The sequence below is a fragment of the Canis lupus genome, chromosome 1, assembly GCF_003254725.2.
Source record: "Canis lupus dingo isolate Sandy chromosome 1, ASM325472v2, whole genome shotgun sequence".
Classification (NCBI taxonomy): domain Eukaryota; kingdom Metazoa; phylum Chordata; class Mammalia; order Carnivora; family Canidae; genus Canis; species Canis lupus.
The window spans coordinates 69,298,943-69,324,812 of record NC_064243.1 but is presented as its reverse complement, the minus strand read 5'-3'; the positions used below and the strand labels follow the sequence as shown (position 1 = coordinate 69,324,812).

General features: G+C 45.8%; 1 protein-coding gene across 3 annotated transcripts in view; it reads left to right on the top strand.

Moving 5' to 3' along the window:
* The window catches only part of EPB41L2 (erythrocyte membrane protein band 4.1 like 2), a 193,662-nt gene that overhangs the window by 40,520 nt on the left and 127,272 nt on the right, over positions 1 to 25,870 (top strand). The gene's annotated exons all lie outside the window — the stretch shown is intronic.

Genomic DNA, 25,870 nt, shown 5'->3' with positions numbered 1-25,870 from the left:
CATGGGCTTGAATGGTAATCCGTTTTTCTCCTGCCTTGAAAGCGTATCGGTAAATCTTGGCATTTAGAGTGTGTATTTTTACAGGGATTTTTTTCTTTCCGCCCCCTCAGTTGACTTATTAGAAGTGTTTCTAGTTCACTTTGGCAGCGTGAGAAGTGTGTTTATGAAATCTACCTAGTGATTCCGGGGAGGGGTTCTCGCAGTGTGAGGTCCTCAGGCTGGTTAAATCGTTTACTACTTTGTTTTGTTGTTAAGATTTTATTATTTAGAGAGAGCGCAGAGGGAGAGGAAGAGAGAGATGCAGCCTCCCCACCGAGCAGGGGGCCCGATGCGGGGCCGGATCCCAGGACCCGGGATGGTGACCCGAGCCCAAGGCAGACACTTAACCCCACTGAGCCGCCCAGGCACCCCCATTCACTTCTTTGGTTGAGAAAAATCGCTGAGGCAGGGCTGGCCTGTAGCTAGATGGTCGGAGCCTGACGGATCTGGAGTCTGGTCTGTGTTCCTGATTATTTCCGAATAGGTACTGTTTCAGATACCACATAGTCATTTTGTAGATGTAAGGTCTGTTAAAAGTTGTGTGTGTGGGTTTTGTGTGGTGTTGTTTTGTCGAATGGGTTTGGACATGAAGATAGATTTGTTTCATTTTAATGTTTTCACCAATCTTTTTCCCAATTGCAGCTTCCATCACTCCTGTACTAATTGTGGCTTAAATGTTCTTTACTTTTTTGGCCTTAGTTTTGATCTTCTCTTCTGTGGAGGATGGATGTCTGTTCGCTTTTCATGGAGATGCCGACAATAGCTGGTTAAGACCTAACTTTTTTCTTAATATTTTTCCCTGTTCATTAATATCATTTTCTTCTTTATTGCATATTTAATCAGTAGCCTGATGCTCAAAATCTAAAGCAGCTGCTTTCAACCAGGGAGGGGGTGAGTGGGTGACTTATTTTTACTTTTTGGGCCCCGAGGGACATTTGGTAACGTTTGGAAGCCTTTGTGATTGCTCCGGTTTGAGGGTGCAGTATGAGCATCTGTTGCATAGACTTTAGGGTTGCTGCTAAACATCATAGAATACACCGGAGACCACCTCACAACAAAGAATTATGTGGCCAAAATGTCCATTGTGCAGAAGATGAAAACCTTGATGGAGCTACTGTGGGGCACAGACCAAATCTTGCTAGGAGCAGTTTCTGTCTTCGTGATATTTTTTTCATAGCAAAACAACTCCATGGTAACTAGGGAAGTTTTTATTTTCTATTTGAGAGATTGAGGAAGAGGCTGTCCATCTGCCTGCCCACCCAGCCCTAAGTCAAATAACACAGTTGACCTTACACTGCAGTGTCTCTCTGCTGTTTCCGACTCTACCTTCAGCCCCAGCCGGGTCACACCTTTAAAGGATGACCTGCCATTATCCCAGTCGTGATAAGTTGACTGCCGGTTACCATTGGTACATGAGCCACTTGCTTTGGGGTGGAGACAAGCAAGAGAAGAGGGATCCCCACCAAAGATCTGACTGGGCGGGAGGTCCTTGCGTGCCCCTCACAACTATACTGAGTAGCAGAGTATGCACGTGGGTCCACACGTGTCTATAGGTCAGGTGTTGATTAGCTTTGTACGCTGAAAACTGAAATACAGTGGATAAATGGAACTTTTAGATGTGCTTAAAAAGAAATCTCTAGGTCCAGTATTTATGGAATAACTACCATGTTAGGGAAGTTGACTTTTGGATTTTATTACTTTAAGAGGTGTTGGTGATTTTGATGAAATGTTAAAAGTTGAAAGGAGCAACTCCTAGTGTTATCTGTTTTATTTTTTAATTTTTAATTCTGTATCTCCTAGTGGTATCTTGATGCTGTTGTAAGTGCTTGGGATTATGCATCTTTCTTCACTCCTTGATTTTTCAGAGATGGTTCCAGTTTTACCTCACTCTGTTCTTATGCCTTTTCACCCCCCTTAACTTGCTTTATGTCGGTTTTTTTTATTTTTTTATTTTTTTTTTAATTTTTATTTATTTATGATAGTCACAGAGAGAGAGAGAGGCAGAGACACAGGCAGAGGGAGAAGCAGGCTCCATGAACCGGGAGCCTGACGTGGGATTCGATCCCGGGTCTCCAGGATTGCGCCCTGGGCCAAAGGCAGGCGCTAAACCGCTGCGCCACCCAGGGATCCCGTTTTTTTTTTTTTTTTTTTAATGTAGGTATTTCTTACGGTGAATTTGTAATCCCTGGCTTCCTCCGTGTGTTGCCTACTAGGTTATGATGTCCTAGCACAGTGCTGGGTGCATAGTGGCCCTTTATTCCCTGAATGTTGAATGACTGAATGGTGGTGGTAGAGGAGGAGGAGAAGCAACCAGTTTAGCAATCTTAAAACTAAAGGAGAAAAACAGGGCGTTTGAAAGTCCAAATGTGCTGGGGAAGGAGCCTAAGTGAGTGAAGGTAGGAATTGTTATGTTAGCTTGACCATATTGCTGTGGTTTGTACTGTGCATTTTTTTTTTTTTTCCCCATTTTGGATAACTGCGGCTGGTAGGCGAGCCTGTGGCCTTGGCCACTTCCGCAGGTCCAAGTGGCGTTCGCGTCCTCTTCCTGGGCTCTTACTCTGGAGGGCTTGTATTCTTTGCCTGTGCCGGAATATAATCTATTTGCTGGCAGTGTGATTTCAGTCTAGATTTTTTCAACTGTTAGTTGTGTGTGTTCCCTCCCTCCAGGAAGAAATGTGTTTTAATGTGATAGAAATGACCCTTAAAGTCCTGCGGTGATTTTTCCCTTAAAGTCCTGTAACAGTGCTCCTATCCAGTATGTTAAATCCTGGACGTGACCTTTTAGGGCCTCCTCAGGCAGATTGTTTCCCTAGCCTTCCTTCTATTGGCCCTTGAATTTAAGAGACCCAGCCTCCTTTTACTCTTTTTTTTTTTTTTTTTTTTTTAATGACACTAATGTGTCACCATTAGTGGCCTGCGTTAGAATAAACAGCAACTCTATAATGTGTCTTGTTTTTCTGTTGAATTATGGGAAAGCCCTTATTAGACGTTTTGATTCAAAAATAGAGATAATTATGGGAGAAGCTGCCTTTCAGCCAAAGGCACACCAGCAGGATCAGAGCTCATCTCTGTGCCCATGCCGTTGGCCTTGTCCCCTGCAAATTGAACATGCTTGATTGCACAGGTGCTTGCATGGTTGAACAAATTCTGTTTGGACAATAAACTGTTATGCCTGTCAGTGATTAGAGAGGCAGGACAGAGTTGCACGTGGACTACTTTGGTACGAGAATTAAAGAGGATATTGGCGAACATTAAAAAAAACAAATACACTTTCTGAGAGTAAATATGCTTTTTCTTTTAATCTTTAGTGGTTAAATGCTCTTAAACTTATTGGAAGTCAGCCATGGAAAGTCTTTTTTTTTTTTTTTTAAATCTAGTAACTTTTATTTATAACCTTGAGATTGTTAAGCAATATCAGGTTTTTCTTTATTGGGGGGTAGCTGTACTTAGATTATGGCTGAACCTATAGGAAGAATCAGTTTCTGGTGTCCTATATTTTTAGTCTATAGTAGTGTTGTGTTTTTTTGCTTTTTTGCAGAGGTGTGAGATCTGTGTCTGGGAGACAGGTGGTAGGTTGATGAGGGAACTGTCCTAGGATTTCTGGAGATAGAGTCTGTCTGGTTGAAGTCTGTGGCTGTGAACTTGTTTTGCTGTGTGGGTGCAAGTATGTAAGGCCAGAGTTAGGTGAAACGTGTGAGCGTGCCGGAGGTGAGAGGGGCTGGGGGTTAAGGCTGGGAGGGTGGCGGAGGTGCTGGAGGTGCTGGAGGTGCTGGAGGTGCTGGAGGTGCTGGAGGTGCTGGAGGTGCTGGAGGTGCTGGAGGTGCTGGAGGTGCTGGAGGTGCAGGGTAACAAAGCCTGGGGAGAGATGGAGGCACAGGCTGCTCAGGTCAAAGAATTGTTGGAGTTGGAGAGGGATCAAGCTAGAAAGATAGGAGGTCATCAAAGGTCAAGATGCAGGAAATTGAGATAACAGGATTATAGATCTAAGGCAGGATTTTTCAAGAAATCATTTTAGAAGGCTAGGACTGGCATTTAGAATATGAAAAAGAATAAACATAAGAGTCAGGGTCTTACCGAGCTATGCAGAATTTTTTACGTGGATTAAAAAAAGGTTCCCTCTTTGGGAAAAATTTTCCATCAGCAATAATCATGCTTCAGATCAGCCTGATGGGCCACGATCTGGCCCCTGCACAACGCTTCCCCTCTGGGAAAGGGAAGAAGAGGGGCAGTGGGCCGAAAGAGGTGCCCTTTTTTCTGGCCGAGAATATCTTCTGGAGGGAGGCTCCCTGAACCCAGGGGAGGGGCTGGATTTAGCGTAAGTCTTCCTGAATTTGGCCTTCCATCTGGATCAGAGCTGATCACAGACCGTCATTTGAAAACTTTGTTTCTATTCAAACTAGATGTGTTTACACTGTATTTGCAAACTGGGTTGAGAAGGAAATCTTTTACTCTGGGTCACACTTGGAAAAGTTTGAAAGCCAGTGCTTGGGGTGGGACCATGGGAATGGGTAACCAAGATGGTGAGGAGGGCAGGACTGGGGTTGGCTTTTTAAGTAGAGACGGACCCACTCTCTCTCACTACTCTGTGCCTTATAAAAACAGTAGGAGTACAGAAATAAAAACGATTTCGATTTGGAATGCATTATATATGTGAAGGTTTGGGATTCAGCTCCCTTCTTCCCTAGTAAAGATTTAACCATGGTGGAGTGGTGGGGAAAAGTATGGCTCAGGTGTTGGGTGAGCTTCTGGCTTAACAGTGGGTCTCTGCAGCTTAACGGTCAGGCATAGGTCAGGGATGTAGCAGAGTCTGGGTCATTGCTAGGATCTTTTAAAAGCCAGGCAGTGAGGAGAGACCTCTGGTGTGCTTTGGGTCACGGAGAGCGAGCTTTCTGTGACTTTCACACTGATGGGTTGACTGTAGGACGCATCATCAGCAATAGAGAATTGAAAATTAATTTCTGGAGGGTTTTGAGGGTCATAGCTGTATAGAAAATCAAGTAGATGCAGTCTTGGGATTTGCAAGACATGGGTTCTAATGTCTTCCTCCTTTTCATGATTTTTTAAAGACGAAGAAATATTAGCATTAGCATCTGAGTATGATTTTTGGCTTTGCCTTTAGAATCTAAGTGAAAAGAGACATATTTAGACTCTCCTTGGCCACCTCCTTGCTGTTAGTAGGAGTAAAGTCCTGCAAGGCCTCTTGCTTTTTAGACTGAACCTGGGAGGTGCAGAGTCTGGTTTTCCTTTATGCTGGATCATTCTCCTGGGCAGGGAGAAGGAAGCAGGAGGCTACAAAGGGAGGGAAAGGAGACCAGGCTGTCTGGCGTTGGGGAGCTAGGAGGTTGGGTAGGGGCTCCTGTAGCACTCCACCGACCCTGTTGCCCGGCATTGTTACCCCAAGCTCTTGTACCATACCCCATCTCCGGGGGGCCTTTGCTGGAGGAGCGGCAGGATAGGGATTCTGTACTGGGGGTTTTTCTACCATGAATGGGGGGTGCCAGAAAGGGTCCTCTCCCATCCATCTGTGTTGTAGTTAAAACTCAGTGTGTATTTTCCTTAGAAGTGTTAAAATTTGCTGTTAAATTTTCAGGTACTTTTCACGTGCATTATAGATTAATTGGACTTTAAGTAGATTTGAGGAATTAGTATTCCCTTTAAGGACTGTTACTGTGGGGCAAGACAGTAGTGGCTAATACTAGCTTAGTATTTGCTTTATGTTAAAAACCATCATTCTACCAGCAGTATTTTATTTCTATCTGTATGAGTAGCCAGGAATTGAATTTTTTTAGTGTCATTTTACAGGATGAAGATTGAGGCTCACCTGTCAATTTGACCTTTTTTTTTTAAAAAAGATTTTACTTAAGTCCTCTCTCTACACCCAAGGTGGGCTCAAACTCAACGCTGCAATTAGAGTCACATGTTCCACTGATCAAACCAGCGAGGCGCCCCACGATTTCACTTTTGACATCTCCCCTCATTCCCCCACTGTGCCCACCCCTTTTGCAACCATGTTGTCACTTCATTTGGAGTTGGGAGGTATGTGTGGTTCTTTTTTTTCAATCAGGACTGAGTCATGGTTCTATCCTGCCTACAGGCGGGAGTGCAGTTAGTCCTCTTCAGGCCTGCCAGATAGTAAATACAACTTAGAGCAGTTAAAGTCTAGCTTTCCAAAGATGGGCCTGATGGTGTTTGATGTCCTGCTCTACAATATGTTTAAAGCTGAGAAGTTGCAAGTATAGGGCTTCCTAAGCAGAGCGGTCAAGTGTGCGGTTTTCTAGGGCCAGGAAGGGGGATTGTGTTGTTACAGTGTTAGATGGGCTTGGGAATCCGAGCCACGGCTTGTTTTCTAGAGCCTGAGTTCAGAGCCGCGGCTGGTAATGACATCACCTCCACAGGTGCCACATCATTCTTTTTTCTTACATAGCCTGCCCTGCCTTGCTCTTCCCTTTTTTACAAAGAATGCTGAAGTACTACTGTGAGGTTTTGTTGTAAAAAGAAGTATGAGGTTCAATTCTGTGTGTGTGTGTGTGTGTGTGTGTGTGTGTGTGTAGAGTGATGAAAATATAGTGCTTCCTGAGAAGCATCCCATCCCAGAAATTCCAGTTTTAGGTTACTTGTCTTCAATTACTCCCAAGAGATTTTTAAGGGGAAGGGTGGGGCAGAGGCGGGGAATCGGAGTAGATGAGAAAAATAGCTGTGCAAGAACAAGGTCGAAGGTTCACACCCCTTTAGTGCCCTCCTAATTGAAGACTGGACTAGGGTGTTTCTAAGAGCTGATTTCCGGCTCATTTAGAGGCTCAAGAGCTCTGATTCCAGATGTCAAGCTTGGCTTCAAGAGGTTGGACCTTTTTTTTTTTTTTTTTTTTTTTTTAAAGATTTATTTATTTATGATAGAGGCAGAGACACAGGAGGAAGGAGAAGCAGGCTCCATGCCAGGAGCCCGATAGGGGACTCCATCCGGGACCCCAGGATCACGCCCAGGCCAAAGGCAGGTGCCAAACCGCTGAGCTACCCAGGGATCCCCGGAGTTGGACCTTTTTAATGATTTGTGGAATGTGGAATCTTAAATAATAAAAGCTAGATTCTCAGTTTCACATATAATTATTAATATTATGCTCTTTTTAGCTTTGTAGCCTACTCATAGCTTATAAAATACTTCAATAAATGGTGTTTGTATGCATTTCACAAAGTAGGGCTTAAACCGTAGATCTGGTTTTCATGTCCATTTTCATCCAACATCATGTTGTGTGGTTTGCCAAGCCAAGTAGTTTTTATTTATTTTTTAAAGATTTTATTTATTCGTGAGAGACACACACACAGAGGCAGAGGCACAGGCAGAGGGAGAAGCAGGCTCCATGCAGGGAGCCCGATGCGGGACTCTGGGGTCACCACCTGCCTGAAGGCAGGCGCTTAACCACTGAGCCATCCGGGGTGCCCCCAAGTAATTTTTAAAAATGTAGAACTTAAGAAAAAAAAAAAGGTACAACTTTAGAACTGTAGAACACTTTAAGGGATAATTAATCTTCTATTTCCTAGAAGAGGAAATTTAGTAAAGTGAGGTTAAATGACTTGCTCACAATTGTGACTCTCCGAACTGGAACTGGTTCTACTTATTTGTTTACTTCTTACTGTACCATGCTGCCTATTTCACTTTATTTACTGGGAATCTGAGGGGTTATCCTCTAGGGTAAATTAGAGATCCTCCCCCTAGAGAGTTAAGTCCACCTATGATGTGCAGTATGAAAAAAGTAAAACCTTGAAATTACCCAAACACACCTGTGTAGTTAATGTGCCCCAGGTAATTTGGAGAAATTTGAAAACCATTATGATATGGCCGCATTGCTGCTATTTGTGGGTTATTTGATATGAACCTGAGAGGAGCGGAAGTTAAAAATGTAGGCCTTGCATTCAGAGTAAGCATCAGTATATTTGAGGTTTTTTTTTTCCTCCATGTTAAAACTAATAAATATCTGAAAGCTTAGTGGTTTTGCCAAACTGTTAATTATTTCTATGCCAAATTTCTTCTGCCGTGGAATACACTGGCTTTGGTCTGGATTCCTCTAGGACTTGCCCGCGGCTCCTTCCTGCGCCCTTCCGTGGCCTCTCTGCTGGGGCAGTGGTGGATGGCGACATGGTGGGGCCCCAGGTGGGCAGGTCGTCCTCCCCCCCTGCCTCCCCCCCCTTTGCTGGGTCTTCACAGCTCGAGCAGAGCACCTCCCGAGGGCACCCTTCCCGCGGCGGCGGGGAGAGCCGCTGAGCCATTCAGGGCGAATTCGGCCCTTGAGGAGTCCTGCAGCTTGGGGGGCCGGGGGGCAGGGGGCCTCTGCGGAGGGTGGCGGTCGGCAGGGCCTGCACCCCTGCTCTGGCCCGCCGGTCGCTGGAGGCCCTTCACGGGCTGCGACATCTGGGTGGTGGCCTGGAGCAGGCCTGGACCCCCCCTGCCTCCCCGCTCTCTACTCCTCCACTCCCTCCCCCTCCTCCTCCCCCCTACTCCGCCTCCCCCCTCCCCCTCCTCTCCCTCCCCCTCCTCCAACCCCTTCCCCATCCATCCTACCCCTCTTCCTCCCCCCTTCCCCCTCTCCCCCTCCATCCTACCCCTCCTCCTCCCCCCTTCCCCCTCTCCCCCTTCACCCCTTTTCCCCCTCTCTCCCTCTCCCTCCATCCTACCCCTTCTCCCCCCTCCCCCCTCCTCCTCTCTCTCCATCCTACCTCTCCTCCTCCCCCTTCCCCCCTCTCCCCCTCCATCCTCCCCCCTCCTCCTCCCCCCTTCCCCCCTCCCCCTCCATCCTCCCCCCTCCTCCTCCCCCCTTCACCCCTCTCCCCTCCATCCTACCCCTCCTCCTCCTCCCCTTCATCCCTCTTCCCCCTCTCTCTCCTTCCCCCCTCCATCCTATTCCTCCTCCCTCCTACCCTCTCCGGTCCATCCAGAACAGACCAGAACAGCCAAGTGGCTTTACTGCCCTGGGAGGGATGCCTAGAAAAATAGGTGGTGGAGGATCCTCCGCTCTTGTGTCTGTTGGAAAGCTTCCTTCCCTGACGGCTCCGGCCTACTACACCCCTGTATCCTGAAGCCCTCGCGGTTGTGCACCTGGCTTTCCGCATCCCGAGGCACAACTGAAGAGTCTGAGGCCCAGGGTGGGCGCGGTGGGGGGGGGAGGGGGGCGGACTGAACCCTCGGGCGAGGCTGCTCGAGCTCCTCCTGCGCTCCTCTGGGTTTCAGACGGGGGACGGGGGTGCGAGGGCCACGGCCTCCTGCTGGGGACGCGGTTCCTCGACGGTGCTGTGCGGCGCGGGGCCGGAGCTCCGGGGTCTCAGGAAGCACGTCCTGCGCCCACAGCCTGTCCGGCCCCTGACCCGCTGCAGAGAAGTGGCGGGAGAGGCCGCGAGGCTACCGGGAGCTGCGGGGGCGGGAGCTGCGGGCAGTGGCTGCGGGGCCTCCCTGGGGCCGCCCGGTGTGCGGTGCGCGCACGTGGGATCTCCCGGGCCGGTGTGCGGGGTGCACGCGGCGGGGGGGGGGTGTCTCCTGGGCCGGTGTGCGGTGCACAAGCGCGGGGTCCCCGGGTCTATGGCTGCACGCCCTCCAGGCTCGGGGTGCTCGGCGGGGAGGGAAGCGGCTCCGGGCTCTCCGGAGGAGGCGTCACCCTTGCCGAGGAGCCGGTGTTCCGGGCGGTGTTGGCTGTGCGGCCCCCGTCCGCGGCGTGGCCCCCCCCCCCCCCCCCCGGGCGTCGGACCGTAACTGTGTCAGCGCTGCCCCTAAGGCGTTTATCCTAATCCCCGTGTCCTTGGGCCTCGCGGTGCCGAACAGGGAAGTGGTGGCTGCGGGCGGCAGGTGCGCCGGGACCTCGGCCGCGGTGGGAACACGGAGGGCGTGAGTGGGGCGGCGGGGGACACAGGTCAGGCGTCCCGGCGCCACGGGTCCCGGTCACACGGCGGCGGGGCGGCCGCGCCCAGGTGCTCCAGGTGCTCCAGGTGTGCGCACCTGCCCCCGGTGGGCCTGCGCAGGGGTGGTGGGAGCTGCCCACGCCCGGGGCCGGTGGGGACGCGCGTGCGGGCGAGGGAAGCTTCTCCCCGGGGTGGAGCTCGTCCCGGGCCGTCTCGCGGGTGGAAGCAAGCGGGGAGCACCTGCCGGCGTCCTTGGCCCGAGTCACCTTCCTGCCTCTTGCTTGGGACTTTTTTTTTTCTTTTTTTCAAGATTTTATTATCTATCCCTGGGAGACCCAGAGGCGGAGCCCCACGCAGGACCCACGCGGGGCTCGGTCGGGGACCCGGGGTCACGGCCTGGGCCGAGGGCAGCCGCTCCGGCCGGGGCCCCCCGCGCCCTGCTCGGGACACCCACGAAGACCTCCCCTCCCCTCCCCCCGCGAGTCAGAATCTCGGACTCCAGCGGTCGGCTCGTCCTCGGTCTCCCGCGCATCCCCCATTCCGCGGCTCGGGAGGGTGGTCCGTCCCGAAGCGCATCACCGCAGGACTTGATCTGGAACCACTTCTGTCTCCTTCTCTTAGAACTTAACACCTTCGTGAAGGCAGCGGCCGCTTAGCTCGGTCCTAACCCACGAGGAGCGAGGTGCGGGCTGCAGGGAGCGGATCCCACACGCACTCCACGGGGAACCTCAAAGGGCGGCAGGGCCCCGGGGGTGGTGGGCGGCTCCGGGGCTTAGTGTTGGGGCCTCCTCGCTCAGTGCTTAAGGCGATTATGTCGGGAGCAGAAGAACAAGCTTATGCTGCCTGCAGTTGTTGGGGAAAATGGGGGCTTAAGTTTCCTAAAAGTGATTTCTTACAACCTCACTTCTTCGGCTAAGCGTAGCTGTGCGCCGAGGGGTCGCTTCCTGCTGCGACGGGCACGGAGAGGAGTCGGACCTGTGGTGAGATGCGGGCGCAGGGCCCAGACGTGCTGGGGCAGGGGATGGGGCGCTGCGGGCCGGGAGTGGCCGGGGTCTCTCCCCGGGGGTCTCTCTCCATGGGTGTCTGTCCGCAGGTGTCTCTTCGCGGGTCTCCCTCTGGGGATCTCTCTCCAGGGATTTCTCTCTGCGGATCTCTCTCCGCGGATGTCTCCCTGGGGGTCTCTCTCCCCGGGAGTCTCTCTCCCCGGGGGTCTCTCTCTTCCCAGTCTGTCTCTCCGTGGGTCTCTCCGTGGGTCTCTCTCCGCGGGTCTCTACCCCGGGGTCTCTCTCCAGGCCTCTCCCTCTGCTGGGGGCCTCTCCCTCAGCGGGTCTCTCTCTCCCTCTGCGGGGGTCTCTCTCCTCGCGGGTCTCTCTCTCTCCGAGGGTCCCTCCCTGCGGGTCTCCGGCCCAGGCAGGGGGGCGGGGGGGGGGGGACGATGGGCTCCGGCCCGCTGAGCTGCCCACGGAGCCCGCGGTTCAGGGCGGCCTCTCTGCCAACCCCGGGCTCTTGGGGGACAGCCGGGAACGGAAGGGCTGGAGGGAGGCCTCAGAGCCTCGACCCCAGCCTTGGCCTCACTCCCGCCATCACTGGGGCGGCCCAGGCGGGGGAGACCCTGGGGAGACCCTGCTCGGAGGGTGAGCATGGATGGAAGGAGACGGCTGTGGGAGAAGGGTCCCTGCTGGCTACATCTGCTGCTTCTGCTGCTTGTAACCAGTCTGCTGTTTGTCGGTGAAGGGTTTTTCCACGACACAGGTCCACACGTGGCTGGGACTGATTAAAAGAGGGTGTACGTACCCTGGCATCCCCCACCCCGACGTGTTGAGCTCTGGTCCCACTGTAATGTGCTATCTTAAGGAGAGTTGGTACACACTGTGGTTTGTCCTTAATCTTTGTGAATATTTGATGTTAATAATCCTGAAATTTAAAAGTGTCTTGGAAAGAAAAGCCAAGTGCGTGCTAATAAGGGAGAGAGTTGGGGATCCCTGGGTGGCGCAGCGGTTTAGCGCCTGCCTTTGGCCCAGGGCGCGATCCTGGAGACCCGGGATCGAATCCCACGTCGGGCTCCCGGTGCATGGAGCCTGCTTCTCCCTCTGCCTGTGTCTCTGCCTCTCTCTCTCTCTCTCTGTGACTATCATAAATAAATAAATAATTTTCAAAAAAAAAAAAAATAAGGGAGAGAGTTGGAATTGAGATTGGAAGTGCCTGATACCCTGGGTCATTTTCCTTATCTGTAAAATGGAGCCATTGACCCAGCGTCTCCAGGTGGTCACAACGCAGGAGGTGATCCGTGGAGATTTTACAGCATAGCGCTCACATCACCTGTTTGTAAGCGCCTTTTGCACAACGTGAGTTACAGACGCACAGGGTCGATGAACATATTGGTTGGTTCGATTGGTGACATAGGTAACTTTATGTCCCGAGTTTTGGAGGCACAATATTCCTAAAATTCAACATTTGAAATTGCCCAATTTTAAACCAGTAAAGACAGTAGGACCCTTTTGTGTCCTACCAGTGAAACTTGCATCCTCAATACTCTCTTTTAATCCTTCCCCACAGACTGTCATTCTCCTCATTCAGTTCTGTTTTGTGTTAATTTTTATTGCTTTTCCCCCTCCCTGAAATGCAATAGTCCTGTAATGTCCTCGTGGAAACATTGTTCCCTTTGTTAGGGCCAAAGAAGTGCCTTTGTCATTCCTTTGAGACATTCTGCAGATGCCATTTTGCAGCTCTGAAAAATATGTCCCCGTCTTCCTTGTGCTGCGTTAGATTGTGCGTGTGTATGGCTTGGTATTTTAATGAAGTCGTAGTGAAAACTTGACAGTGATACTTGTCATATGATAACAAAGAAAGGCCCTTTCTTGATCGAATGTAGTGTGTGTTCTCCATCTCTCCAGGGTGTCGTGTGGTCCGAAAGTAGATCCCTCCCGCACGCAGGCCCTCGGATGTTTGATGCTTTTTGACTGACTTTATAGAAAACTGTTAAAACAACTGATTCTGAACCAGAGCTCTAAGCCTTTTGTTGATACGTATTGCTTTTCAAAGATCTTCTAATTTATATGTTCTTAATAGCATTTTAAGTGGCAAGAATGAGCTCTAATTTGCTAAGTGGCTTTAATCCTTGTATTAAGAAGTGGGGACAAAAATCCGTTGGGAAGTTGCCGTGATAAAATCCAGGAAATTCCTTTCATTCTTTTAAATCTAGTTAAAAACCCAACTTTAAAAAAAAAAAAAAAGACCTCTGATGTAACAGTGTCTGAAAGCATGTGCTCTGAGCCTTCAGTAATTTCTTGTATGCAGTGCCAGGCTTAAAGAGGGATAGTATGAATATACCTCTGTGTTTTAGGTGAATCTATACTACCTGGCATGGTACCAGTTTATTATAATTTTACTGGGACTTACTCATCCTGTTTTGCACTGCCTTTAAAACTGCTAAAGTAGGAATACAGAACTAAAGAGAAAACTTCATATATATATATATATATATATATATATATATATATATATATATTTGTTTTAATGGACTTAAAACCTATTTATTTTCTTAATCATAGTAACACATTTTCAGTGAAGAAACTAGTGGAATAAAATACAAATAAAGCAAAAAATTTCCCATTGTCTACATTTAGGAACAGCCACTATTATCATTTGGGCTGAGCATTTCCTGTCTTTTATCTGCGAATATGTACACATGGGTTAAAACAACAGCCTTATCCTTTTAAACCTGCTTATTTTCCCCCGGCAAAATACGACAAATGTGTCTCTGTAAATTCTTAAGCTGGTAGCCTTAGTTTTGGAAATGTTAATCCACAGGGCGCTCGGTTTATTTACGTGGACTCCCTTGGAAGTTCTCCACTAGTAGGAAGTATGTACCTGTATTGCCTGAAGATGCGTGTGTCAAAAAGGGATAGGCCGATCATTTTGGGTGTTTTCCAGGATCATAAAAGCGTAACAAGTCTCTATTAGAACTTTTGAGAAGCCTTTAAACATGTAAAGATCTGATCACATCGCCCTGGCTTCTCCTGGACAGCTGGCTCGCTGGTTTTCAGCAAGAGCTGATCCTGCTATTTCAGGTCCTGTCCTCTGGCGCAGAGTTACACGGGGTGACAGTGTCTGTGTACGTCCAGCCATCAGCTGCACTTGACCAGCCCTGTGTCATGCCGTTGCATCATTTTTTTTTTTTTAAGATCAATATACAACTGGTACAGGACAGATCCTGTTACAATAAACTCAGTGGTAGAAATAAACTCTTAATACAGATATTCCCATAGAGTTGGAGGGGAGGAAGTAGAAGGGAACCCTACCCCATAGACTGGTGGTTACTGGGTACCATTCTTTTCCAGAAGAGGAAAACTATCCTCTTCCCCTCTTCTCATTACTCTGAGGTTCAAGGGGGGAGAATATTTACTTTTGATCTATAGATAATACAACAAAAACAATACAGCGATTTTCTTGTTATAACCGTGCCGTTTTGTCAGTTCATTGAGCATTTATTGAAGTCTGTTGTCCTGGTATGGTTAGTATGGAATTATGGGGGATAATGAGGAGACACCGAGGGATTGAGAAGGAGGACAGGACATCAGCCCAATCACGGCTGAACCCAGATGTTCAAATAGAACTAGTTAAAATCCTTAGACTAAGGTTGACTCCAGTGGGAGGAAAAGGTCAGGGAGATGGTGACAAAGGGGAAGGTGAGCATGGATGCTGCGTTGTTAGAAGTGCTGCGTTTCATCCCTTTGTCAGATACGTACGTGTGTGCGCACACTTTTCCGTACCTCCGAGTACAGTATATAAATGTGTGTGTCTCGTCTCAGTGCAGCTTCTGTAGCCGCAATCACAGGTCCTTGCCTCACCGACGGCAGACTGAAGTCCTGTGACCTGCTGCGTCTGTAGGCAGGGTCTTCGTCCACCGCTGGTGTGCATTCCTCTAGTTCCATGTCCATTGGGCTGTAGGTCAGTGCTCCGCCCGTTGTTCACGTTTCCCCCAGGACTGTGCTTTGCCTTGTCCTGTCCCACTGAGTAGCCATAGGTCACGTTCTCTAGGTCATCATTGTGTGGACCATGGGGTGGATGATTAGAGAAGTTACTGCAGCGACTGCTCGAGGGAGAAGTTATCTTTGCAGCGTGGTCCTATTCAGGTCTCCCTGCCCCTGGCTCTGTGCAGCGGGAGGACTGGAGGACTGCCGTCGCCCACCTCGTGTGTCAGGGCTACCGGGGGGGCGGGCGTTACTCTTAGCCCGTTTTACTCTGACGTTACCGTGCTTGGCACCCTGCTTACTCTGCTGCTGGGTACTGTTGGAAGCAAGGCTCCTTGCTGCTTGCTTTGCCACCTGCCGGACTTCTCTTCACAGCCTCGCGATCGATGAGCGTGTGCGCGCACGTGTGCCGTAAACCACCAAATAACCTGATTGGGCTTCCCCGAACCCCAGATTTTATTCAGTGTATCCTGTGGCTTAAAAATCAGTAAAAGAGCTATTGTTAGGTTAATCACAAACTGCTTATTTTTAACCTTATACCTGGAAACTTGGGTTGGATTTTTTTTTTTTTCCAAGTATAGACACGGGAAGTGGACAGTCTAGACGGGGGAGAGTCAGCATTAATGAAGACACGGAAGCATGAAAATTTATTTTGTGTTGAGGAGGCTGGTATGGCTGGAGGTCGGGGGATGGGAAGCAGAAGATAAGCTGAAGATCTGGAGCAGAGCCCACAAGTGCTCAACTTAAAGCTTCTACTGAGGAGTTTGGTCTTCATTCTTCCTGTGGAGCCACTGGAAGCCTTTAAAAATTATTATTTTTTTATTTTTTTTTATTTTGAAGAAAGAGACCTAATTACAGATATCTGTGTTTTGTAAATATTACATGCCACATTTTATGGAGAATACCTGTTTACCCTGGGTATCTGTCCTAGTGATTTATTTTTTAATTTTTTTACTGTTGGCTAAAGGAGCCTGCCCAAGGAAGCCTCATTTTGTATTTCTATACAGTAAAAGCTGGTGCTCTGAATTTTACATTGGGTGCTACTTATTAAAAAGGTGACTGGGATCAAATATTTGATTGTAATAGTAAATCTTGTTGTTGCCAATTAAGTACATTGTGTTTACTACAGAATAATAATCTGAAGCTAGGGAGTATGACTTTAGGAATTTGTTGCACTTTATTATGAGGCAAACTAGAACTCCCTCTTCCTGTGTTCCAGGCTGAGGATTCAAAGGTGAATAAGCCTGAGCTGCTGGTAAGTTCACAGTAAGACTTAACTGATACTAAAAATTCAAAAATGATCATTTCAGCCTTAGAGGTACATTCAGAGAAAGGACAACCGAGTGAGCTTGGATGAAGAGCGAGGAAAAGCTCTGGAGTGATTGCTGCAGCGAGTCCTAAATTTTAGTGTGTTCCTGGGGTTTTGTCCGTGGCTGCACACTCCGTGGACGTGGTCCCATTACGTGTGCATCACGTGATCTTTGGTACCTTACTGTATGCCAAGCACCGTGTAAGCGGTGGGGTGTGGGTGCGAGATGATCATCTTTCCTCTTAAGAGTCTGATTGCTCGCATGGAGCGAAGAGAACAGAGACATTTTGGGATCTACAAATGGCCCCACAGAACTGTGGGTAAATACATTTTTCTTACTGAACCATTTTGCTTACTATTCAGTGGACTCTTACTGTGCATCAGCTGTGTGAGGGGGGAATGGTTTTATAAATCACCTTCTTAATAGTTCTACAACTATTTGTTGAATGAACTAATGTATCCTTTGTGCAAGAATAGGTTTTTATAGATTGGTATTTAAAGAACATTTGCATCATTTGCTACTGATTATCCCTTCACGGAAACGATACTTTTTCTTTTTTCCTTTTTTTTTTTCCCCTTGAATTGAAATTCCAGGAAGTATCACTGTCTCAAGTTTCTGTCCAAGCACTTTTCCGAAGCCAATGGGTGGGTGTATGTTTAGATCCAAGAGAAACAAATTACAATCATGGATGTGAACTTTTCAGTCTCCTCAAACTAAAAGCTCAAAAAAAATATATATATATTTTTTACACTTTTCTTTTGCAAAGACCATCTTTTCTTAAAGCGGGATAAAACAAAGATAACATGCTATAGGATCGTCACCATGTTGTTCCCACCTTTCCTAGTGATTAGCACAACTCAATGTTCATTGAGAACTTTATTTCAGAGTTTAAAAAAATGATGGAAGTGTATGTGTGGTAAAGTTCAAATAACCTTGTGTATTGCTGTTGTCAGCATTCTGGGAGTCAGATACTACAGCATTAGATTTATGAAGGAAGGCAAAATGGATACTCAAGAGCTTTCTGTTTTAGGAGACATAAATTAGATGTTTGAAAGTATCTTAGCTTAAATTTATCAAGTAGGAATGCAGTGGGGAAGAGGTGGCGAAGCTTTGTTCGCTGCGAAGACCCTGTGGGTGCCCACCTGTTGGCAGAGTTCCCAAGGCGCCGTCCCCCACCACGTGACTGTCCTCATATTTTATGTTGTGTGAGAAAGGACACAGCCACGGAGGTGCACATTTTCTACCTTGGTAGAAGAGTAACGAGGAAATAGGAGTAGGAATGTGGTATTACCCCCATGAAGTTGACCTATTCTAGACCGTTTAGTCATTAAAATTTGTGATTAGGTTTGAGAACCTTCAGGACACTTATTACAGACACTAAGCATTGTATATGGACCACACTTATTAATATTCTGAGTTTTTGGGGGCACCCGGGGGGGCTCACTGGTTGAGCGTCTGCCTTCAGCTCAGGGCTGACCCCGGGGTCCTGGGATCGAGTCCCGTGTCGGGTTCCCTGCATGGAGCCTGCTTCTCCCTCTGCCTGTGTCTCTCCCTTTCTCTCTGTGTGTCTCTCAGGAATAAATAAATAAAATCTTAAAAAGTATTACGGGTTTTCTTCCTAGACTTTTCCTCCTCAGTCTTGCAGTAAACAGCCTCTCATTTCTGTGGTCTAGCACCGTCTCTGCTTTGCTGTCACGATTTTGTACATCACGGTTTGCTTCCTTGTAGCATTTCTTATTCCTGGTCCTAACATTTAAAGTAGACTTCTTCTACATAGATAGCATAGATTGGGTCTTATTGTTTTCAAACTGATAATCTCTGTCTTGATGTGTTTAGATCATTTATATTTAATCTAATTATTGGTGTTTTGGGGACCATGTTGCTATTTATTTTGTTTGTCCTGTCCTTTTTCTGTCTTCTTCTGAATTATTTTTTATTTCATTTTTATCTAATGGCTGATTCTGTTCTATATATCCCTTTTTCTGTGTTACTCAATTTAAATTGGGTTTATTAATGGTCTCCAAACCTTTTACTTTAACTGTTTCAGTGAATGGTTTTGTGTCTAATTAACTGCTTTTTTATCTTTTCTTTCCTTCTCTCTCAACTCTAATGTGTCACCAGAGTCTTACCATTTTCCTAGTTAAATTATTTCTTGAATTTATCCACCTCATTCCTCTGACACTTTCCATATTGGGATATGGTGGCTTGCATAAAGCTCAGCTCTCTCAAGGTCCATTTGTAACCTTGGTAGCCAAAGAAACGAAGTCTCAACTTTGGTAAAAAACTGACAAACCATTTATTTTTACTTTGCTCTCTTGAAAAACAAGTGATCTCCTAAGAACAGCTAACAAAAGTCCTCTTTATCAGTTTATAAATTTTTCTGATACTTTCTCATCACAGTATGGAGCAGCCCTCGGACTCCTCCTTAAACCAACCTCTTCCCAAACCATAAACACCAACACCTTCAGTTTTAACTTGAGTCTCTCCTGTGTTCTTTATGGATCTATTCTTTTCTCTGGTAACTCAGCCCATCCCATGATAAACCGGTTAAATTGCTTTCAAAATTCAAGTTACAGTAGCAGAATTCACTTGGGAAGAGTGGGAGTGGAGACTGTGACTGCCTGTTAATATTTTGTTTAAAGACAATGTAGCCACCGTGTCTTGTCTGCATAAATATGTCATGATCTGTCTAGTTTTCCAGCTTTTCCTGGTTTTTATTCAATCCGTTGTTTAAAACGATCACCCTGACTGCAATATAAAGTTTCTTAGTTTTGTGCATAAGATCCTTTTATAATACCACTTGGCTTTTCAGAAGAAGCCCAAATTTTTAAAAGATTCTATTTATTTGAGAAAGAGCGAGAGAGTGAGCACAGGCATGGGAGGGGTAGGGGGAGAGAATCTAAAGCAGACTCCACGCTGCGTGCAGAGCCTGACATGGGGCTTGATGCCACGAGAGAGACCATGACCTGAACGAAACCAAGAGTCGATGCTTAACCCCCTGAGCTGCCCAGGCGCCCCACCCGGAATTTTTAATGTAGCTTTCACTCTGTAAGGTTCCTCTGTTCTGGGTTTCAGCATCCTAATCTGCTTCCCCTGCTCATCTGTCCAGGTCCTCTCCTCTCTAGGCCTGCGTACATGTTGCGACTCATACTTGACTCTCGGGTCTTGACGTAGACATAACTTCCTTTGAGCAGCCCTTCTTGTACTGGGCCCCCTCCTCCCTGTTAGATGGACTTACTGGAGAAGCCCACCTCCACCCCGCTTGACTCCCTGCCTGCCTTTCTGCTGCACAAAGGCCGTGACCACGTCTGTGTCCCCGACGGTCTGGCACCCGATGGGCTCCCTCTCAATAGGTATTTGCTGAATGAACAAATGATCCCTGGATGATCTGATACGTCCTTAGCGCTTCTCTTGCCTTGCAGAGCTCGTGAGTGGCCCGTGTCCCTGTGGTGCATTAGTCTGATGCTGCGGCTTCTGATTATTTTCTCATTAAAACCACGCAGGTGACTCTACCTGCCTGGGAGGGTAGATTCCATCTACCGTGTTTAGTTCCTATGGTACCTGACCTCTGTTCTTGTCACACAGACTTCTATCTAGTTCTAGCCCCTTTTGATGCCCTGCTAGTCAAATAGTCCTTAAAAAAAAATTTTTTTTTTTTTTGAGGAAATCCTGGTTTCTAAGATGCTTTTTTGTTGTTGTTGTTCTCTATTGCCCAAACTTTTAAGAATAGTCGCTTCTTGGAAGTAAGGTAAAAAGTTAATAGTAGGAACAAATGCTAGAATTAGGATAATTTTCTCTCCTGTCCTGGGGTGAATCCCTAATCATCATTCCTTTCCTTAATTTCTGTAATTCTGTCCAAGAACTTCAGTATCATGTCATCATGTTGTTAAACCCCGAGAGTCTAAAGGGTCTGAAATCTTGCAGCCTTTCCTAGTCTTCTGGGCTTCAAAGTTTGGTATTATTTTTTAGTTATGCCTCTTTATCCATTATCTATATAGGTGCTGACTTCTATGGATTTTATTTTTTCTCTGATACGATATCTGTCTTTTATTTGTCTTTCCTATTACTGCCCACCAGCCTGTTCTGCTCCCTCTTAGCTTTATTGAGGTATAGTTGACAAAAATTATAATACATCTAAAATGCACAGCATGACGATTTGATGTGCAGATACATCGTGAGATGAGGCTTAAGCATCCATCGCCTCCGTTACTATCGGAGGGGCAGCAGAATGCGTGAGACCTATGCAGCAAATTTCAAGTGTACAATACAGTATCGATAACTTTGGTCATCGTGCTATACGTCAGATCCTCAGAATTTACTCATGACAAAATTTGTATCATTTGACCAGCATCTCTCCCACTTCTCCACCCACAGGAGCCTTTTTTTCTTCTTTTTTTTTTGAGAGTGAAAGAGCACACTTGAGGGGTGGGAGAAGCAGAGGGAGAGGGAGACACAGACTGCGCTGAGCAGGGAGCCCAGCGGGGGCTTGATGCCAGAACCCCAAGACCATGACCTGAGCTGAAACCAAGGTTGGATGCGTAACTGACTGGGCCACCTAGCTGCCCCCCAGGAGCCTTCTTATGTAGCCGTCCACTTGCACCGTCCCTGCTTTTACTGCCTCTCCGTTCCAACTCAGGGTCCTCAAAATTATATTTCTTGAGTGACAGTTGTCATCATTGTGCTCTGCCACAGTCCGGTGTGGAGAGGATCGGCACGGGCACATGCTGCTGGTAGGAGTCGTGTAGTGGCCACTTGGAGAAGTTTGTCGGTTTCTGAAAACCTGAACGTGGAACTTGTATCTGCCTGGCTGCTCTGCCCTTAGGCTTTCATTTCTCTTGGCCTGTACCTATGTCCACACCAAAGTTTGGACGCCGATGTTCACAGCAGCAGGATTTATGATTTATGATAGCCAGAAAGTAGCAACAATACAAATGTCCATCAAGTGATGAGTGGATAAACAAAATGTGGTAGAGCCATAAAATACAGTCACTTGGCCGTGTGAAGGAATGAAGAGCTGATGCGTGCTACAACATGAATGTACCTTGAAAATGCTACACCAAGTAAAAAAAAAAGGGTACTAAAAACCATATATGGCAGGATTCCTTTTATGTAAAATGTCCAGAATTGTGAAATTTATAGGGACGCAAAGTAGATTTGTGGTTGTCTAGGGCTGAGAGTTTTAGGGAATGATGGCTAAAGGGTTTGAGGTCTCTCTCTCTCTTTTTTTAATGTAAAAACAAAATCACTTAAAAGTCACCGTTTTAAGTATGTTAAAGTGGTTTTTATTATATCCAAATGATCTGCAGTTGTTACCATCCTCTCAGAATGTTTTCTCCAAAGGAAACCCTGTATACCTTAAGCAGTTACTACCCAGTCCTCCTTCTCCACGTCACCTTCTGCACCTGCTGTTTCATTTTATGTTCCCGATAGCAGCAGTGTAGGAGGGTTCTGATTTCTCTGCAAACACTTGGTGGCTTTTTATTTTCCACTAGTCATTTTAGTTGATGGAAGAGCTATTTCGATGTGCTCTTATTTCCATTTTCTAATGACTAATGATGTTGAACATCTTTTCCTGTAATGAATAGCCATTTTTACATTTTCTTTGGAGAATTATTTATTCAGGTCCTTTACTCCTTTTAAAATTGGATTGTCATTTTGTTGAATTGTAAGGATGTTTTATACATTCTTCACACCGGGTACACATGCTGAGCGTGGTGCACAAGCACGTTCTCTCATTCTTTGGGCTGTTTCTTTGTTTTCTTGATAGTGTCTTGTGACTCACAAACGTTCTTAATTTTGCTGAAGTCCAATTCATTTCTTCTTTTGTTGCTTGTGTTTTAGGTGTTCTGTTTAAGACTATGTCGTGAAGTCCAAAGTCATGAAGATTTATACTCCTTCAAAGAGTTTTATATTTTTAGCTGTATATTTTAAGTCTTTGGTCCATTTTGAGTTAATTATTTTATATGGTGTGACGTAGGGGTTCAGAGTCATTCTTTTGTATGTGGATAGCCAGTTGTCCCAGTACAATTTGTTGAAAAGACTGTTCCTTCCCCATTGTTACAAACTTGGCGCCTTTGCCGAATTCTGCTGGTTATAGATGTATGGGTCTGTTTCTGGACTCTCAAGTCTGTTCTGATCTGTATAGCTGCTCTTATGCCGGTACCACTGTTTTGATTACTCTAGCTTTGTTAAAAATTTGAAATCAGGAAGGGTGAATCCTCCTACTTTGTTCGTCTGTGGCATGATGGGTTCAGTTATCTGTGGTCCCTTACAATTCCATATGAATTTTAGGATTAACCTGTTTCTGCAGAAAAGGCACTTAGAATTTTAAAGGGATTGCATTGAATCTTTCAATTTGGGGATTATTGCCATCTTAACACTATGAAGTCTTTGCACGAGTATGGATTTATATATGTTGTCTGTGATTTTTATTTTTATTTTTTTGGAACAATGTTTTGTATTTTTCAGTATACAAGTCTTATTCTTCCTTGGTTAAATCTATTCCTTTGTATTCCTTTTGATGCTAAGAGAATTATATTTTGGATTGTTTACATATAGAAATGCAACTGAATATGTATATTGATCTTCTGTCCTGCAATTTTGCTGAACTCCTTCATTAGCTTTTTTTTGGGGGGGTGGGGGGATTCTTTAGGTTTTTTTTATTTTTATTTTTTTATGTTTTTTTTGGATTTTTTTTTGAAGATAGTTTTAGAACTTTATTTTTTTAAAATATTTTATTTATTTATTCATGAGAGAGACAGAGAGAGAGACAGAGACACAGGCAGAGGGAAAAGCAGGCTCCATGCAGGGAGCCTGACATGGGACTCCATCCCAGGACTCCAGGATCACGCCCTGGGCTGAAGGCAAGGTGCTCAACCCCTGAGCCACCCATGCGTCCCATGGTTTTTAATCTAACAATCATGCCATCTGCAAATAGAGGTCATCTACTTTTTCCTTATCCACTTGGTTGCTTTTTATTTATTTTTCTTGCCTAATTACACTGGCTTTAAGTATAATGTTGAATAGAGGTGGTGAGAGGGGACATCTGTGTTGTTCCTAATCTTAGGGGGGGAAGCTTTTAGTCTTTTACCATTTAGGTGTGAGGTGTATTTTTGTAGATGCCCTTTATCCCATTGAGGAAGTTCCTCTCATTTTAGGTTGTTGAATGTTTTATCATGAAAGGATGCTAGATTTTGTCAAATGCTTTTTCTGTCTATTGAGATATTCTTGTATTTTTCTCTTATTAACATGATTACTGATTGAATTTTGTGTGTTGAATCATGCTTCTATTCCTGGAATAATTTCCACTTGGTCATGGTGTAAGTGCCTTTTAATATCTTGCTGGATTTAGTTTACCAGTATTTTTTTTTTAAGATTTTATTTATTCATGAGAGATGCCGAGAGATGCAGAGACAGAGGCAGAGGGAGAAGCAGGCTCCCTGCAGGAGCCTGATGTGGGACTCGATCCCAGGACCCCGGGGTCACGCCCTGAGTCAAGGGCAGATGCTTAGCTGCTGAGCCATGCAGGTGTCCCAGTTTACCAGTATTTTGTGGAGGGCTTTTTGCTTCTGTATTCATTAGGGATATCGCCTTGTAGTTTGCCTCATTTTTTTTTTTTTTCCAGTGATATCTTTGTTTGGCTTTGGTATCTGGCCTCATAGAATGAGTTAAGAAGTTTGGGGTTTCTTTTTGGGTTGAGGAAAATGTCCTAAGATAGTTTGTGGTGATGGTTGCACAACTGACTATACTAAGAATCACTGAATTGTACATTTACAGTGAATGACTTGTATGGGAGCTCAGTAAAGCTGTTCCTAAAATAAAGCAAAACAACCCCCCCGCCAAACTTTAGGAGGGCTAACCTATCTTCTTTACCTCAGAGTCCTTATCCTGGACTTCACAGCCCTGAACAATCTTTCCGACTATCCTGTTTCAGCATCGCCTCTGGCTTACCTTTGTATGTGACTGATCCAGGGATAATGGTGAACCCACTGCCCCACTCACCACACCAGCTCCCCCAGACCCAGAATGTTTCGTGCATCTTGCTGCTTCACCCTGAGGACTTTTTCCACCTACTTTGCATGCCCCTGTTCCTCTTTCCTACCAATGAGAACCCACCATTCTTGCAAAGTTTTGTTCAACTTTCTTCTATTTACCACTCTAGCCTGCAGTTACCCATTAGTCCCAAACCCACAATTTAGTGGGATAGAATATTTGAAATCAGAACTGTTCTGGGATATCTGGTGTATGTGTAGTACTTATGGACATGTGCTTTTTTTTTTAATGCATTTATGGTTAACTCACAAGTTTATAGGGTTGGCTTTTTATTTACATCGCTCTCATCTCCCCAAACGGCTCTCTGTGCTCTGAAGAAGGCATGGTGTGGCATATATCTAGCTATTAACCTTATATGCCAGGTAAGTATCTGTTGACGTATACGTATGTGCTTGGAAAATACTTTCCATTGTGTTTTGCAGTTTTCCTTATGTATCTCTAAAAGATATTTTTGAGAAAATGTATGGGCTAGAGTAGAAGCAGTTGAGTAAAGTCCTTATGTATAAGTTCACAGGCGAGCGTGACGCATGGGTAGGTGAGATTTACATGTAAAAGGCTGAGTTTTGAAAAAAAAAAAAAATAAAAGGCTGAGTTTTGTTGTTGGGTGAAGTGTAACTGGGTGGTTGCAGAAGTGTCATGGTGTAATGCCAAGGATGTATTTCAAATAAAATAGCATTGGATTCAAATCTTGATTATCTATCTCCTGCTAACTCTAGGACTGGTGGTCACTGTGCTATTTTGCATCCCATGCTTATTAAGGGAAGGTATTTCATTTCTCTGAGGCTCATTTTGTTCATGTATAAAATGAACGTGAGGGCAGCCCAGGTGGCTCAGTGGTATAGCGCCACCTTCAGCCCAGGGTGTGATCCTGGAGATGGGGGATCAGGTCCCAGGTCGGGCTCCCAGCATGGAGCCTGCTTCTCCCTCTGCCTCTCTCTCTCTCTCTCTCTCTGTCTCTGTCTCTAATAAATAAATTAAAAATCTTAAAAAAAAATGAACTTGATAATATTTTCTGTGTAGAGATGTTTTGAGGCTTAAGTCCGGGCATTTGTAAAGCATTCTGCATGTGCTTGCTCACAAAAGAGGCAGGCCTATTGCTACTAGTAAAATATTTTGTTTACTTCAAAACAATGGCACTAACAAAAGATTTTGAAAGCATGTCTGAAATTTAGGCAGAGAAATTCGCTTATCTTGGGGCCTCAGAATATTGAATTCTTTGCTTTACATTTTGACACAAAGTTTTCAGTGTTCTTTTTCTAGAATTTAGATAATTTTCCAAGTAAGTCATTTGTTAGTAATCACTTTCTTTTGCTATCTTGTCTCTTTCTGTTCAAAATGAGTTATTGTCAAAGTAGTAACAGAATTATACCTCCTTTGTCATTAGTTTCCCCTTGTGAAGGATTTAAGGGTATCTGCAGTTGTGGTTAACAAGTGATATATGCATAGCCTTAGGTTTTGATGTTTCTGGAATGGTTTAGGAAGGCTGATTTTCTTTTCTTCCTTTCCTTTTTCCTTTTTCCTTTTTCCTTTTCCTTTTCCTTTTCCTTTTCCTTTTCCCTTTCCTTTCCTTTCCTTTCTTCTTTTTTTAAAAATTTTTTAAATTTATTTATTTAT